The sequence below is a fragment of the Peromyscus eremicus genome, chromosome 2 (genome assembly GCF_949786415.1).
Source record: "Peromyscus eremicus chromosome 2, PerEre_H2_v1, whole genome shotgun sequence".
NCBI classification, from domain to species: domain Eukaryota; kingdom Metazoa; phylum Chordata; class Mammalia; order Rodentia; family Cricetidae; genus Peromyscus; species Peromyscus eremicus.
The window spans coordinates 90,878,276-90,894,674 of NC_081417.1; the positions used below are offsets into that span (position 1 = coordinate 90,878,276).

The 16,399-nt window shown below is 36.6% G+C and overlaps 1 pseudogene; it reads right to left on the minus strand.

The window, feature by feature from the left end:
* LOC131904791 (large ribosomal subunit protein eL13-like) overlaps positions 1-15,000 on the minus strand; it is a 59,306-nt pseudogene extending 44,306 nt beyond the window's left edge.
* Positions 15,001-16,399: the final 1,399 nt, after the last annotated feature.

Consider the following 16,399-nt stretch of genomic DNA (forward strand, 5'->3'; position numbering starts at 1 on the left):
TAAGTTCCTGATCTTCCCATCTATGACTCATCCCCAAGGCCCTAGTTCTACTTCAGGTCCAACACCCAGTGCCCAGTCTGGGCTGGCCATGCCTACCTGTGCCACAACCAACCTCTAGGCTTCTTCCAGAACCTACTCTTCCTGCCCTTGATCACAGGTGCCTCCCACATCATATTTAACTTCTCCACCCAGCCAGAACCTACACATTTTTCTTCACAGTCTAGCTGAATGAGTTCACTTGATCATTCCCACCTTGAACACACTTTATCCTCAGATATACTTCTGAACTCTAGGCTTGCAGCAGAATGCGTTTTCTGCACATTAATCCAGACCCCTATGTCCACCTAACATTCATTTGACCTAAAACACCCAACTTCTAGGCCCAACACATCCATATATCCTATCTTCTGCCCCAATCTGCTCTGTCAGTATTGGACACATAATGAAAAAAAGAAGTCTATATGCCCAGATCTCATCACAAAAATCTTGAGTATATAGTCTGGAGTAGCTGCAGATTCCAGGAAAATGAAAAGGTACAATTTTAAGGAGGAGAGCACCAAGAGAGAGGGGCAAATAGAGTACACAAGAGATCTGGAGAGTGGAGTGAAGAAATGGTGGGCTTTAATCATAATTTATGGGAGAGAAATAAATACATAAGAAATAAAGAAAGACGATAAAATAATAAGGATGTTTCAAAATGTTATAGGAATCAAACTACTGATTGTCTACTAAGAGTACTTATAATACACATAAATCTGTGTGTACATATACATATATTGTTTAATTGAATTTTCCCATTGGGGCTGACAAAGACTTTCCACAAGAACCATAGAGGATCTCACAAAAACTCTCAGCACCAGGCATTAGAGTTCTCTTTTAAGTCATTGTTCAGGGTTGTCCAAGAGACTCCCAGACATTGTAGACCATTACTTTTGGTTTTCCTGCCTCTCAGAGATGGAAAGTAAGTCCTTATTCCTGAGATACATTGCACTTTATACGTTGCACCTGAGTCAGATCTGACCTGAAATGTTCCTCCCAGGGGGCTAGCTTTCATGGTGCCGTAACTTGCCATGCAACAAATAGGCTAAACCCAACTTTGATGCCTGTATACCACAACAACCAGAGTGGCATGGTAACCCTGAGGGTGAAGTACTGGGACACATACATACCTAGGTTGTAACCAAAGCTTTTCACTTGAACTTAAGGTTGATTCAATAAGAGGTAGACCATACCTAGTAGTGGAAACCTAGACAAAACACATGGTTAGTGAAGTCATGAATCTTGGAAGAGAGCTTATAACCACCATTTTAATAAGCCAGTACAATTTTTAACTACATTCTAAATATTTATATTTATACCCACAGATAAGCATAGTTATCAGGCTACACCAAGGAAACTTCTTTTTTGAACAGACAGATTCCAGATATAGCAGGAATCTTAAAAGTTCTTATTAATAAAATCAAACCTGAGGCCAGTTATTGGGGTGAAAGCTGGAAGATCAGAGAAGCAGAACAAGTCACAGCTACTTCACCTTGCCAGTTCCTCAGCTGATCCTGTTTCCTCAGACTGGAAGCCTCTGAGTCCTCATCCAGAATGAGTCTCAGCTGAACTGTAGCTCAAAAGCCTAAAAGCTTAACCAGCCAAATGCTTAACCAACCAAATGCTTCTAGTTTCTGGTCTTCACGCCTTATATACCTTTCTGCTTTCTACCATCACTCCCTGGGATTAAAGGCTCACTTTCTGGGATTAAAGGTGTGAGTCACCATGCCTGGCTATTTCCAATGTGGCCTTGAACTCACAGAGATCCAGAGGGATTTCTACCTCTGGAATGCTAGGATTAAAGGTGTGAGTGCCACCATTTTCTAGCCTTTGTATCTAGTGGCTGTTCTGTCTCTGACCCCAGGTAAGTTTATTAGGATGCACATTATTTTGGGGAACATAATACCACCACATTTCCCCTTATTTTGTGTAAAATTAAAAAAGCTTATAACTAATACAAGAAAAACTATCCAAAAAGTATATACAATATATACAGTCAAAAATTACATTAACAATGTCCAGTCCAGTAACATTTGATAAACTCAGACAAAAAATTTTTCATTACTTATCTTATTTAAAACAAGTAGTTCCTTTTTAAAAGTATTTTTTCTTTTCATAATAGATTCAGTAATCTACCTTTTGTCATTTTTATATCTTCTCCTTTTTCTTTTTAGTGTAGATTCAGTGATCTATCCATTTATCCTATTATTTTTTTATCTTTTTTTTTTCAGAGTAGAGTCAATGATCTACCTCATATCTATATTCTCTTCTTTCTTTTTCTTTTTTTTAAACAAAACCTCTGAATCTAATCTCCATGTTCAGCTTTTTTTTTTGACCATTAACAATTAACAACTTGTAACCAACTATTGTAAACAATGACAATATCCAAAACTCATTAAACGACCAAAAACCTCCCATCCCACCTCTTGGGAATGTGGGTGTCATTTTCTTAAAATTACTTCCTCTTTATAAGGTGAAGGCATCTTTAGGGGATTCTGAAAAGAAAATTTTGGGGTTAATTGTCAAGTCCTGTATCATTTGTCCAGTCGCTGCATAATGAGAAAGTGCAGGGCTTCTTTCAAGTCCTTGTTCAAGTAGTCTGTCAGGCTGGATCATCTCAGCTAGCCATCTCAAAATTGTCCTGAGTAGATTGTAGTCCAGAGCTGATCTTTCCGTGGTGTTAATCAGCTTAGTGACTTTACCATAGTCCATGTGGAATTGTTGTTGTGGGATCCTGTCTTTTTGAAGATTTCAAAGCTGTTGTTAGGTGTCATGGTTCCCTGAAGACTTTTTTTTTTTTTGTGCCTCCTCTGTAGTTTGGAGTAATCACAGTCTGATAAATGTCTGTCTCTCGGAACCATGAATGTTTTTCCCTGGAAGAGAATATCTTCACAGCAATTTCTCCCCACCATTTGTCTTGCCAAACTTTTCCAAACTGACTTTTGCCCAAGCTTTCTTGTAACAAGATGGTCCTGGCAATTCTCTGAACAAGCAGCAGTAAACCCTCTGTCCCAGGTAGCAGCATCACCAAAGTTACCAACGCGATGAGAAGGAGCCAGCAACGTGGAGCAGCAGCCTCTGACTCCATGATCCCACCACTGCTTGTGGTTCCACCTGGGGCCGAAGCTTCTCCCAAGCCTCCTAGGCTGGCCTCAAACTCGGGATCCTCATGCCTCCACCTCCTTCAGCAAATCCTACCGGCGAGTGCCACCACAACTGGCTGAGTGTAGCTCGGGCCTGAGCTGGGGCACACAAGGCCACAGGCAAGAAGGTTTTTCATGAATTTGTACCCGACCTTTGGAGAACAGTAAAACTCAAAATGCAGGGTTGTTGAGTTCGGTCTTAACTGATACAGCTAAGGCACAAGTCCTGCACCCAATGCTCAGGGACCACTGTGCAAGAGTGGTTGGAAGTATTGTTAGAGTCAGAGAAAATTGCCTATAAGATTGTGTTTTCTAGAAATGTCAAAGGAGCCACTCCGATGACATATCGCCAACACTCTCGCCCAAACATGAGGATAACAATGACATCAGTGGTCATGCTTTTGTCATGAAAGCTCAGGATGCCCAAACCGAAGACAGACGTCTAAAAAATGCTGAGAACAATTTTTTAAAAGATCATGAATTTGAGAGAGAGAGCAAGGCTTTTATATATAGGACGGTTCAGAGGAAGAACAGTGAAAAAGGGAAATAATTATAATCTCAGGAAAAGTACTACATAGGACTAATTTAGATAAATGTGAAAAATATATTCACCTGTAATTCATGTGGTTGATTAATTCTATAAACTGTTTTCATTTCAAAAAACATTCTATATTTTATACTTTAAAACATAAAATAAGAGACCAAAATATAAAAAATTAACTTGTATATGATCTTCTATTCATAATAAGATCCACTAAATTTTGGGCTGGAGAGATGGCTTAGCAGTTAAGAGCATTAGCTTTTCTTCTAGAAGACCAGGGTTCAGTTCCCAAAAGCCACATGGTGGCTTCCAACCAGGAGGTGAGGAACTTCATAGAACAAAGGACAAAAGCACACACGTGCTGGGAAAACAACAATAGACATAAAAGTAAACTAACAAAGAAAGAACCATGGAATTTTGTCTTTGTCTATTTCTTTACAGTATTTCTCAATATTGTAGTTATTAGGCACATAGCTTATCACCTACCTTAGATTATAAGCCATTTGAGCAAAATCTCTTGGTTTATTTCATTTCTGTACTGAAAGGTCTCTTCATCATGGTGGATAATAAATATTTGTAAGTGGAAACCTTAAATAAAGTAAGTACATTCAGACAGAGCAAGGAGATTCTAGATTGGCAGAGGTTATTGTGCAGTAATTTATAACTGTGGAGGGCATACTGAGAGCACAAGAAATAGCCTTCCCCAAGGAGAAGCCAAAACATTATCCTGTGATCAATTTCAAAGGCCATCAATAGAGGCAAATCCAATATACTAGTCAGTCTAGATGGTACAGTTTTCAAAGGGAATAATTAAAGCATGTTATATTTTGAAAGAAAAAATATTCTATGAAAGAATCTTCATGTCCTAAAATATTTGACATCTGCCCTGCATCTTTATTAAAATATCTGTTTTTACTGATAAAGAAAAAAAAATCAAGTAACAGAAGTCACTGAGGGGAAAGAACCCATCAGAATTTTAAATATATATTCCTTTTATCTATGTTCATGACTAAAGTCTTAAAGAGACATGGCCAAAACTTGCTGGAATATATACTTCAAATCATACGAATGTTGGAGGTTTTATTAAAAAATGAAATGCATCTTGTTTCTATTAGATTCTGACTACTGTTGAAGAAAATGAAGTCTCTCTAATTACCACAAGAGGGAGATATATAAATAGCAGCCTAGGCACTAAAGCTTGATGGATTTCCATATTCTAGCCTCCTCTGAGAAAAGAGAACGAGAGGGAGATTTTATGTTTTACATTTTCCTCTCATAAGATGCCAACATTCTCTTCTTTGCTGTAGTTACTTCATTCTCTGTAATGGATTGAGCATTCATAACCTGTTTGGAAATGAATACATATGGGTCTACCTCACTTTATGAACAACTCTGTTACAAGGGAATTTTAGTTCTGCTTAACCGATTCACTTGTGTCAGCACGCACTTGTATATGTCAGAGTCTCAGTCAGACAGAAAGGATATGGAAGGAACATGAAAATGTTTTCATTGGGAGTACCTAAGTATATTTTCAGGGTAAGAGTTGCCAACACTGAAATAGAAGATGAATTGGATTACTGTCAGCAACACATAATAAATGATTAAAGAGGATAGAAAGAGAGAAGTGATTACTTCTGGCTGGTGATTCAAGAGAAAGTGTTGCTTAAAGTGGGTCATTAAGAAAGAATGCAAGCTCTATAGACCAGACATTAAGAATTAGATTTTTCAGGGATAATGTAAGCAGAACTAGAGTAACTCTGGTATTTAACTCACTTGGAAAATTACAAGTCATCAGAGGGCTGAAAAGAAGGAAAGTAATGATGGAGAAGAATGGAAAACGTAGCTGAATTCTTTAGTTCATGTCATATATATATATATATATATACATACATATATATACATACATACATACATACACACATATATATATATATACCTTGCATGCATATACTAATTCTGACCTTCTACTGAGCCTTACTTTCTGACTCTTTCAGTTGATAAGATTCATAAATCATTCTCTCTGAAAAAAAAAACAACTTGGCACATGAATAAACAGGGAAACCCATTTTCCTACTCATTTTTTTGGTGCCTGTTGACAAGCATGGTGGAGAGAGCTTTGATCACAAGCATCATGAGGGTCTATTGCTGTGGCATTAATTCCCTGATCCAGAGATTATAGCCATAGTGATCTGCTGGAAGCATTTTCTTAATTGAGGTTCCATCTTCCCAGTTGACTCTAGCTTTGTGAAGTAGAAAACAACAATATCAACAAAATAAACCAAAATATAAAAAAAAATAAAAAATAAACATCAAACCAGTGTAATTGATCAAGAGCAGACTCCTTCAGTCCTTCTAGTTTTCCAGGTATTTTTACCCTGGATTTGGACTCTTTAGGTTTCAAACAAGTACTATTCAAACCATGAGATTGTATATTGAAGAAAAAGGAAATCCATTGAAAGACTTTAAGTAATTGCAAGGGACACTCAGGTTTGTGTTTCAGGAAAAACATATTGATGGAGTATGGAGTGGATGGTGAGGAAATTGGACACAGGATTGCATACTGTTAAGGATGTTGACATAGGGGAAAAATTCACATAAGTGTTTACAATGAGAAATTACCATTTTATTGCCTTCATGGGCACATCTTGCTATGTCAGTTGTAATTATGACTCACAAGGATCATGGTTATGCAAGACTGTTGATTACTGGCCTCTACCCCCAGCATCCTACAAAGTACATTCTGGTAGTATGAAAGATAGCCAACAGGAAGGAAGCTTCCTAGTCAGTATCAAATTGATTTCTCCATATTTTGTGACACAAGTATGTTGTCTTCAGCAACAAGGTTGTACCATCAATTCTGGTGGGCAATCAAGGGAAATTTTAAGTTTTGTTTGAAATTTCACACAGCTTTAGTATATTCCTAGTTTGTTTTCTTCAACTCAAAGTTTTCACTCTTGCCTTGTGTTCTCGTGGATTGAATTTTTAAGGAGTATGAATCATAGCAACTACCTACAGTTTATTTGTCCATGGGGCTTGAATATTAAGAATAAGCATCAAAGGTAAATTTTAGATGACGTAAGTGGAAACAATTGCATTTTGTCATAGGCATTCTAGGACTTGTTTACTAGTACTACAGTGTTGACTCTTCTCATCATGGATACAACATTTTTTGAGTGACCCTATATATTGTTTTTGCAAAGAAAAAGCCCTTAGCATATTCATTGAGGTTTTGCAAGCATTGGTTGGTAAGAGGCAAGGTCTTGTCCTTTGTGGTCACTTGTCTACATGCAGTCTTTTGTATACTTTTAAGAGATCTATCACCACTGTCTTGAAAATATACAGTGATAGAAACAAGTTTGTTTGATTTTTCTTGTGTTGGGATATAGATGATGATAAACAGTGATCATCACAATCTAGGCCTCTGTGTTGATACTGCTATTTAATCATTGGGAGTAGCATGATGCTTCAATTGATATTCTTTGTTTCCAAGCACATAAAACCATATTTCTGACTCAGTGAAATGCTATTTAAATCAAAGTGTTTGAGTACATTCTAGACTCTAAGAAAACATTGAATAATTAGGCCTTTCTAAGGGGAAGGACCATGAGAGTAATCTGAAGCAAGGTAGAAGACTAAAGAGGTATTTTCTTCCAGATGCTGCAATTAAAGACTGAAACTTCACTATTTCATCATTAATGATTCACACATGTGTCTATGACCAGGAAAGAAAATGTGACATTGGCACATACCACACACTGCTATCTCTTGACTGTTCAGCTAGAACAGTCTAATAGTTTCAGTTGAATGAGGGACATGTCCAATGATTATGAACAGTGACTATTTGCATCCAGTTTGATAGCTGGTACATGGTTATTATTCTTAGCACCAAACCACAGCCTATGGCTGTGAATCATTACCATTGCTTCCCCCCAAAAGAAGCTCATCTCTGAGAAATGATCTGACCATGATGACAAGTAGCAAGAAGAGAATGAGATTCTAAACCAAGGCAGCTGACTATTCACTATTTCATGTTACCTGTTACTAGAATGTATGATGTTAAAGCTATTAGGACTGTTGTAACATTCTTTTCACATTCCAGTTTATTTTATTTGATCAAAGGCTAACTTTGTCCCAATGGCTGTTTTCCTTCCCACATGTCCTATATTGATAAGAGATACCCTCAAACCCACATGTGTTTTATCAATATAATTCTGTATTGAAGGGCTTTCAGAATTAGACTGACTAGAATCAATGTAATTAGACTGAATATAACCATGGAAGCACAAACAATGGCTCCACACAGGTATCAGAACTCAAAAGGTGTAGCAAGAAAATTTGAAACAATGAGTCAAGTCATAGGTTTCAAGTTAGTCCCAGAGGATTTTACTATATTCATATAAAGAACAAAAGCTAATATTTAAAGAGCAAGTCATGCCCAAAAGCCTCCATTAAAAAAATGAAATACAGTATTTATTCTACCATAAAGGAGAAATGCCAGATCTATGCTGCTCTGAGGTAGGCACTTGTGTTGAACTCTGTGAGCAGAGCAATTTGATGTAAAGATGATCTCCCACCCCAGGGAACTGCCCTTATTTACCCTCCCCCTTTTATAAAAGAAGAGGGGCACCCATTATAAAGCCTGTGGTAATATGCAAGAGTCATTATTTTCTAGTTTTAGAAGCATTCTGTGCACATACGGTTAATCTATCTTGACTTACGTGAAACTGGATATATGCTTTGAAATCCTATTCTGCAATATCTGAACTTCATGGACTCTATATCCTGCTTAGCTCTTTCTGTCTTTTTGAGAAGGTTATGAGCATATGCATAGACAATCTTTATTGCATTTCTTCTTGGCTAGAAAGTTAACTGATAAAGCACAGTTTATTTTTGCCATTGTTGTTTTACTTTTGGCCCTTTATTTTTCTTTCACATATTTCTTGAGCATTGTGATTGCTCAAGAGAATAGGATTAGGGTGCCATTGTCATGAAGATACATTCCATGAATATGTGTGTATCATCCCATAATGAAAACAAACTAATTATAACACAGAAGAGGATGATACTTTGGGGATTGATGGAGGTCAAGTTAAGTAAACGGGAAGGAGAGAGTGACAAGAGAAAACACTGACTTAATGGGAAGGAAATGCCATGATGAAAAGACAAGACAGTAGATTAGGGGATTCTGGAAGGAACTGAAACAGACAGAAGGAGGGGGAGGGTAGAAAATGGCTTTCTAAATGAAAGCACACCAAAAGGTACAGAGTTTGCTAGCTGCTAATGCTATATGAACCCAACGATGATGATAAAAAGTTATAATTGAAACACTGTTGGTCAAAGTTTTTATGATTATCTTCATTAAAGAAGGATAAATTGTTGTATTACCTAGACTCAAACGCTGAGGCAGGCAAATAACTATTTTCTGCCTGAAAATTTGAGAACTGGACTTCTACATGGTGGCCCTTCCATTCTCTGCCATTTACACATTCTCTGTGACCAGATGGTGAAAAGAGAAAGGAAAAATGGAGGACCACCTGCCTTCTAAGAAACCATAGACGGGGTTGGAGGTATAGCTCAGTGGTAGACAGCCTGCCTAACATACACAAAGCCCTAGATTCCATCTCCAACACTGGATCAAAAACAGAAATATCTTAAGTGAAACACATGAGTTATGCTCACATTGTATCTGAGACAAAGCAGTCTACATTTCTAAGGAAGATAGGAAAATCGTTTAGCCATAGGTTCATATAAAATTTAGATACTACAAAAACCACATTTTTGACAATTCTTTTTTTTTCTATAGAGATCTAGTTGCTGAGGTTTTGCACCAGGAAATCTGGTAGAGAATTTGTATCTGTGAGAATATTTAGCTACATAAGCCCTCTGGCGCTAGTAATAACACCTACCCACCAATGTCTAATGAACATTAAATGACATAATTAGTATAAAGCATTTAACACAATGCTTGGAAAGCCATCAACTCTCAGTAAATGTTTCTTATCATTCTTCATAGCTATAGATCAAATAATATGGAAAGCAGCAAACACTTCAGTCTAAATGGATGACACACAATTTATATGTTTAGCATATAATTCTCAAGTACATTATTTTGAGATAAGTGTTATTTGCATTCTATAAATGAGGAAGGATAGCTAGCTCACATAAAAATAGGATTTGAGACTAGATTATTAAATTCCAAAATGCATGTTATTTCCAATTGCAGTATTGTGAAGCAGAAACAGATAACAAACAGGGCTTGGGGTGGAGGAGGGGACCAAGAGGAACAGCTCAATCTAAGAAAAAGAAATGAAATTTTTGAAAACTAAAAATATAGTTTTAGAAGTAAGGCATCTGAACCTTAACCATTTATCTTCCTCTCTTCTAATTCTAACCCAGAGAATCAAAGATGGGACTTTAAGATAACAAGGCAGAACAGGTTTGTGCTTTAAGAATTGCTAGGCTTCTAGTAACCTAGCAGAGGACTATGTTTGTGTTTGTATGCAATACTTAAAGTGTTTCACAATCCTAACGACTCCCTTTTCCAGTTAATAGTGTGTCTGAAGTCACTGGGCATTTTCATTATCCCTAGCATTTCTATACAATAGGCAGCAGAGGAAATTTGGAGCTCAGATATATAATCACGAGAAAGTCCATTATGCACTCTGCAGTTGATATATTCTATCACCAGTTGTTAAAGATATACTTTCTAAACTCAACTTTAGGGACTATAATCTAGATCATTTTCCACAGAGTTTCTATGCCTATAAGCACAAGTAAACTCTTGTAAATATGCAAATCAAAGAAAACAAAACTTAGGATGTGCTTTATCTCAAAGATTCACCAGACACTCTTTTTTTTTTAATTTTTATTTTGCAATACAATTCAGTTCTACATATCAGCCACAGATTCCCTTGTTCTCCCCCCTCCCGCCCCCCTCACCTTCCCCCCCCAGCCTGCCCCCCATTCCCATCTCTTCCAGGGCAAAGCCTTCCCTGCAGACTGAGATCAACCTGGTAGACTCAGTCCAGGTAGGTCCAGTCCCCTCCTCCCAGGCCGAGCCAAGCGACCCTGCATAGGCCCCAGGTTTCAAACAGCCGACTCATGCAATGAGCACAGCACCTGGTCCCACTGCCTGGATGCCTCCCAAACAGATCAGGCCAATCAACTGTCTCACCCACTCAGAAGGCCTGATCCAGTTGGTGACCCCTCAGCCATTGGTTCATATTTCATATGTTTCCGTTCGTTTGGCTATTTGTCCCTGTGCTTTATCCAACCTTGGTCTCAACAATTCTCGCTCATATAAACCCTCCTCATTCTCGCTAATTGGACTCCCAGAGATCCACCTGGGGCCTAGTCATGGATCTCTGCATCCAGATCCCTCAGTAGTTGGATGAGGTTCACCAGACACTCTTAAACCAATTAACGTAGAAGAAATGTAGGTGTGAGGATAAGATCTGCAACACTTCCGCAATGGCATTAGCTACTGCCTTGTTGCTGTGACAAGAACAATTTAAAGGAGGGATTATTTTGGGTCCTAGTTTGAAGTCACAGTCCATCATTGCATTGAAGTCATGGCAGCAACAATGTGAGGCTGCAGGAAAATGAAAGATATGGGTTCTTGTACTCATCTCATTTTCTATTTTTAATTTAATTCTGGGATCCAACTCATGGATTGGTACCACTCATATTACTGTGGATTTTCCAACATCTATTGACCTGATCTAGATAATTCTTTACAAACGTATCTAAGTATTTGTTTCCATGTCGACTAAATTGTACCAAGTTGCCAAGATTAAATAATCACACTAACATGCTTGATCTTAGACCCTCTTGCCAAAGGAGCTGTTAAAGAAGTTTCCTGGTTGATAAATTCTGCACTAGTACATTTCATTGATTAGTGACCTAGAGACTTTAACTTAAAAGTCATAATCCAATATGGGGAGTTATGAATAATTTAACAACATTAAAATATTTCTTAATCTTTAACAACTAAAAATTAATTCAAAATCAACTACATAATAAATCTTTTTTTATTAAGAAATTTTTTATTCATTTTACATACCAACCCCACATCCCCATCTCATCCTTCCTCCCACTCCCCCGCAGCCTTTCTTCCCCTAACCTACCCTCCATTCCTCTTCTGAAAAGGTAAGGCTTCCCATGGGGAGTCAGCAAAGCCTGGTACATTCAGTTGAGGTAGGTCCAAGTCTCTCACCCTGCATCAAAGTTGTGCAAGGTGTCCCACCATAGGTAATGGGCTCCAAAAAGCCAGCCTAACACAAAAGAATATGCATAATAAATCTTAAGTTATTCTGGTAGTGAGAGTTTATGTTGTATGGTATGCCTTCACTACAAATTGGTTCTTGATACCTAATGTGGGCATTTTACAATGCATCTGCCATCACACTACAATAGCAGTGTACACTGCCTGAAACTCAAAGACTCAGTTTTAAGACTGTAGTATATTATAAATTGCAGTGCTTTTTATTGCACATAGAAAGTTTTCTACTCTGAGGCAATGTATGTTTAATTACAGAAAACAAAGACTTAGCCAGGCGGTGGTGGCACATGCCTTTAATCCCACCATTGGGGGTACAGAGCCAGGCGGATCTTTGTGAATTCGAGGCCAGCTTGGTCTACAGAGCAAGATCCAGGACAGACACCAAAACTACACAGAGAAACCCTGTTTCAAAAAAATCAAAAAGAAAAGAAAAAAAGAAAACAAAGACTTTTAACTATTTTCTGATCATTCCTTTGCACTGAAGCTAAGATAAACAATGCAATAGCTATGAGTACAGTTTCTTTAACTCTTCCATATGTCCCTAATGTTTCTATCATGTCTGTACATCTTTGCTTAACAATGTTCAATAGCTGATAGTTACTCCGTAAGTACTAAATTAACATGTCTTTGAAGTGAGTGACAACATTTGATTTTCAAAACTGCTGTTTAAGATACTGACAAGTTTCATTAAAAAAATTAAATAAAATTTATTTTTGGATTAGGACAGAATTTCCAAAAATTTCTAAAATTGTTATAAATATGTGATACTATTTTATACTATACAGCTGTGTAGAGTGGCATGTTCAACTTTGATGCTCATTGCAATCAAAATATTGATTAATTCTGAAAAATATTCAAGATGCTCTATGCCCTGAAATATTAAATATCCAGTCAAGATTTTTCAAGTATTTAGGTAGGAAAAAACTCCATTTCTGTCTAAAGTTGCATACAAATTTCCTAGCAACATTAATAAATGGTAAAATTATATGTTACTGTTTTAAATAAACTTATTTGTTTCATAATAATATATTAGGTTAAAAGAAATGACAAGTGGAGAAAGTTCAAGAAGTCCTGGTCTATATTTGAGTTGCAGAATATCTCAAAATAATTTAGTACTTCTTAGGAAATACATTTTTCTTAAAATTTTTAAGACTTCTTCCATGTGAAATCCCTTTGAACCATTTCTCAAGTTACTCTATCTGTAGACACTATTAAACTTCATGAAAAACTCATTCCTCTTTTCTTTTCTTAGCTCTAGTTAGTGTGTCTTCTTTCAAGGGATGAATTATGATTGGCTAAATAAGGTATTAACAGCTATCTGTCACTGTGCAAGTGTCATTCTTGGGTTGGCCAAGGAACTGTTCTGGCTAATAAATAAAAGAGGTGTCTTCCTGGAATTTTAATGTGTATGTGCATGTATAAACTTTTACAATTATTTAAGCAAATTTAACCAAGTAGTAAAAAAGTAATGATTTCAATAAAAAGAGAGTTATGAACAAGAGCAAGATCCATTTTGGCATATTTCTTCTTCCTGCCTTGATCATGGTTAAGCAAAGATGTTCACATATCATAGATCCAGGTAAAGATGCATGGAAGAATTGAAGAAACTGCACTGAGAGAGATGGTGTTTTTTTAATCTTAGAATCAGTGTTCTGACTGCAGTTGTAAGATTTCTACTAAGATGATATAATTCTATATTATTTAATATGATTTTATCTGTATATTCTCTGACCTGCAAAAACAATCCTAAGTAGTTTCTGAGATACATGTGAGAAGACAAGTTGTAAATATCTTGACAAAGCTAGGGATGAGGTGGTACCTAGGACACTGAATGTCAGTCTCCTTTCTATTGGTCTCTTTGATAATTATATTATTATTATCATTATCACCACTATTTTGAGAAAAATCTTGCTATATCGATAATTTTGGCCTGGAATTCACTATGTAACTTAGGTTACCTCCAACCTACAATTATAAGTTAGTTTCCCAAGTGGAGTGCTGTTATTGCACATAGGTGTCACCATGTTCACTTTAAAATTGCATTCTCATGCAAATGCAAGTAATGTTATGGAATCAGTCATTTTGAGCCTACAGTAATTCAAAGTATAAGAAAATTATTTGCAAATGCTAATGTTTTGGCTACAATTTGTAAGTAACAAACTAGTGCAGCATGCCTCACAATAGTTAAATATATGTCTTACATTGTTCTTTGTGGAATCTGATCACCCCAAAGATTTTGCTTTTAAGATTATTTTTTATAGATGATAACTCCATATTATGTAGTCCAGAGGTTGATAAATTCTCTTTGTAAAAGATCCACTATGCTATATATTTCCTTCTCTTGTCATAAAAGTTTCTATTGAAGACTGAGTTTGTTTACAGTCCCTATATAATATGCTTACAATATGTAAGACAGATCTTTTAAAATGTGACTGTCTGAATAAAGCAGACCTTAAAAAAATCAATCTCTGGTCGACTAATGACATGACTGTGTTCCAATAAACCTGTTTACAAAATAGACTATAGGTTGAATTTAACACCTAGACTTCTTGCTAATCCCTTACCATCTACTGATTACTTTTATTTTGTATTTTCTGGCAGGTATGTGAGAAAGATTATTTTAGAGATAAGGAACCTAAAGCTAAGAAATACTAAATGATTTTCCTATAACCAATTCGCAGCTGAACTGGTTCCAAAACCTATTGTCATGCCTCGTTTGCTGTCACTATGCCACCGTTGATAACTTCTCCACCCTACTGCAGATGGGAGCGGAGCGATGTTGAACCCGGTAGTCTACTTCGCTGGTTTAACACAGGCAGTTATTAAAGAGCTCCTAGTAGAACTCAAATTCTAACTGGCCAAAGTGAAAAGAGATGAATTGTACAGCTGAAGTTACTCTCTAGTTTATTTCTAGGAGTAAGAATGTTCATTTGCTCTCTAACCTGGGCCACCTCTGAGCCCATTTCTGTCAAAGACTCTTCTTTGTCAAAGGCCATGTCTGCACACACTGAAAAGGCCTCTGAAGCCAACATTGTTTACCAATTTGTTATTTGAAGTGTCAGAACTACAAACAGATGAGGTCATGCAGAAATTCTCACAGCTGTTATAAAACATTGCTAATTTCTCTATAGGCTTAATAGAAAACACAGTTCTTTGGTCTTAAAATGGTAATTGTTTGTGACCCAGGTTTCTGAACCCAAACTCCCAGGTTGTGTGTGTGGGGAGTATCCCTTGTATCCAAAGGAAGGTGTGTGGAAAAAAAAGTCAAAACACCAAACATCACAATGTTAACAACAGTAAAAACATATAGGAAGCATTTTTAACATGAAAATTCTTCCTGATTAAATAAATCAAATTTCTCTGTCAAAAATTGTATTGAAAACAGAACTTGGATCTGAAGACTTGGATCCTCTATATCATGTTAAGAAATATTGATTGCAATCCATGCAAACACTTTCTCTTAACTATATACTTAAAAGCTTTTATAAATACTGCAGTAAAGTGAGATTCATTGGCAGTTAAACTCTAACACCAGCCTGAGCTCATTTATCAACCATGTGACTGAGCTGCTGGCCAGAGGAAACAGAGACAGTAGAGAATTTATATACCATCTCTTGAAAAAAAATCTTCCTGAAGAGTATTAAAGGCCATGTTATACATTTAGATCTAATAGCCAATGCACAATTTTTAGAAAAAGAAAAATAAATGTGGTGGAAATAGGTCATCTGGGAAATTCTATTTGCACTACAGTCAATTGTTGCACTTCAGCTTTATTAGATACTCCTTTCTCCATTAAGCATAGCTTGTCAGAAATCCTATACCAAGGAAATAAAAATTCAGGAGGGTGTCCAAATCATTATTGCATATTCCTCAGAACAGATTCTTTGTTCTGGAAACTGTAAGTGATTTGTGACAGTGTTCATGGCATTTGAAAGTAAGATTAGTCAAGTGAGATTTTTAATGAAGGATGTGTGATAAGGGTGTCTGAGTCAAGTCTGCTGCCTCTCAGACCTGATTTTTCTCTGCCATGTTTTGTTTACAAACTGAGAAGTCCTGTTCAAGCTGAAGCTTTCACGGGCATCTTTGATGGGAGCACTACTGTAAAAATTCAAGAATACGATAGTTATCAAAATAACAAAGCAGTTTAAAAAGAAAATACAGCAAATTTATTGGTTAAAAAACTAGATGTGACTTTCATTTCATTTAATGTGCTTTTAACTTTGAAGGTAAAATGAAATAGGCATATGAAGAAATCAGATTAAAAGGGAAAAGAGAGTAGACGGAAAAGAGGAGTTACTATAAAATGCATCAAATACAGGGGTCACCAATTTTATTCTGCACTCATAAATGCAATATAAAGAAATTGTTCAGGATAGATGTAAATAATTGGTACTT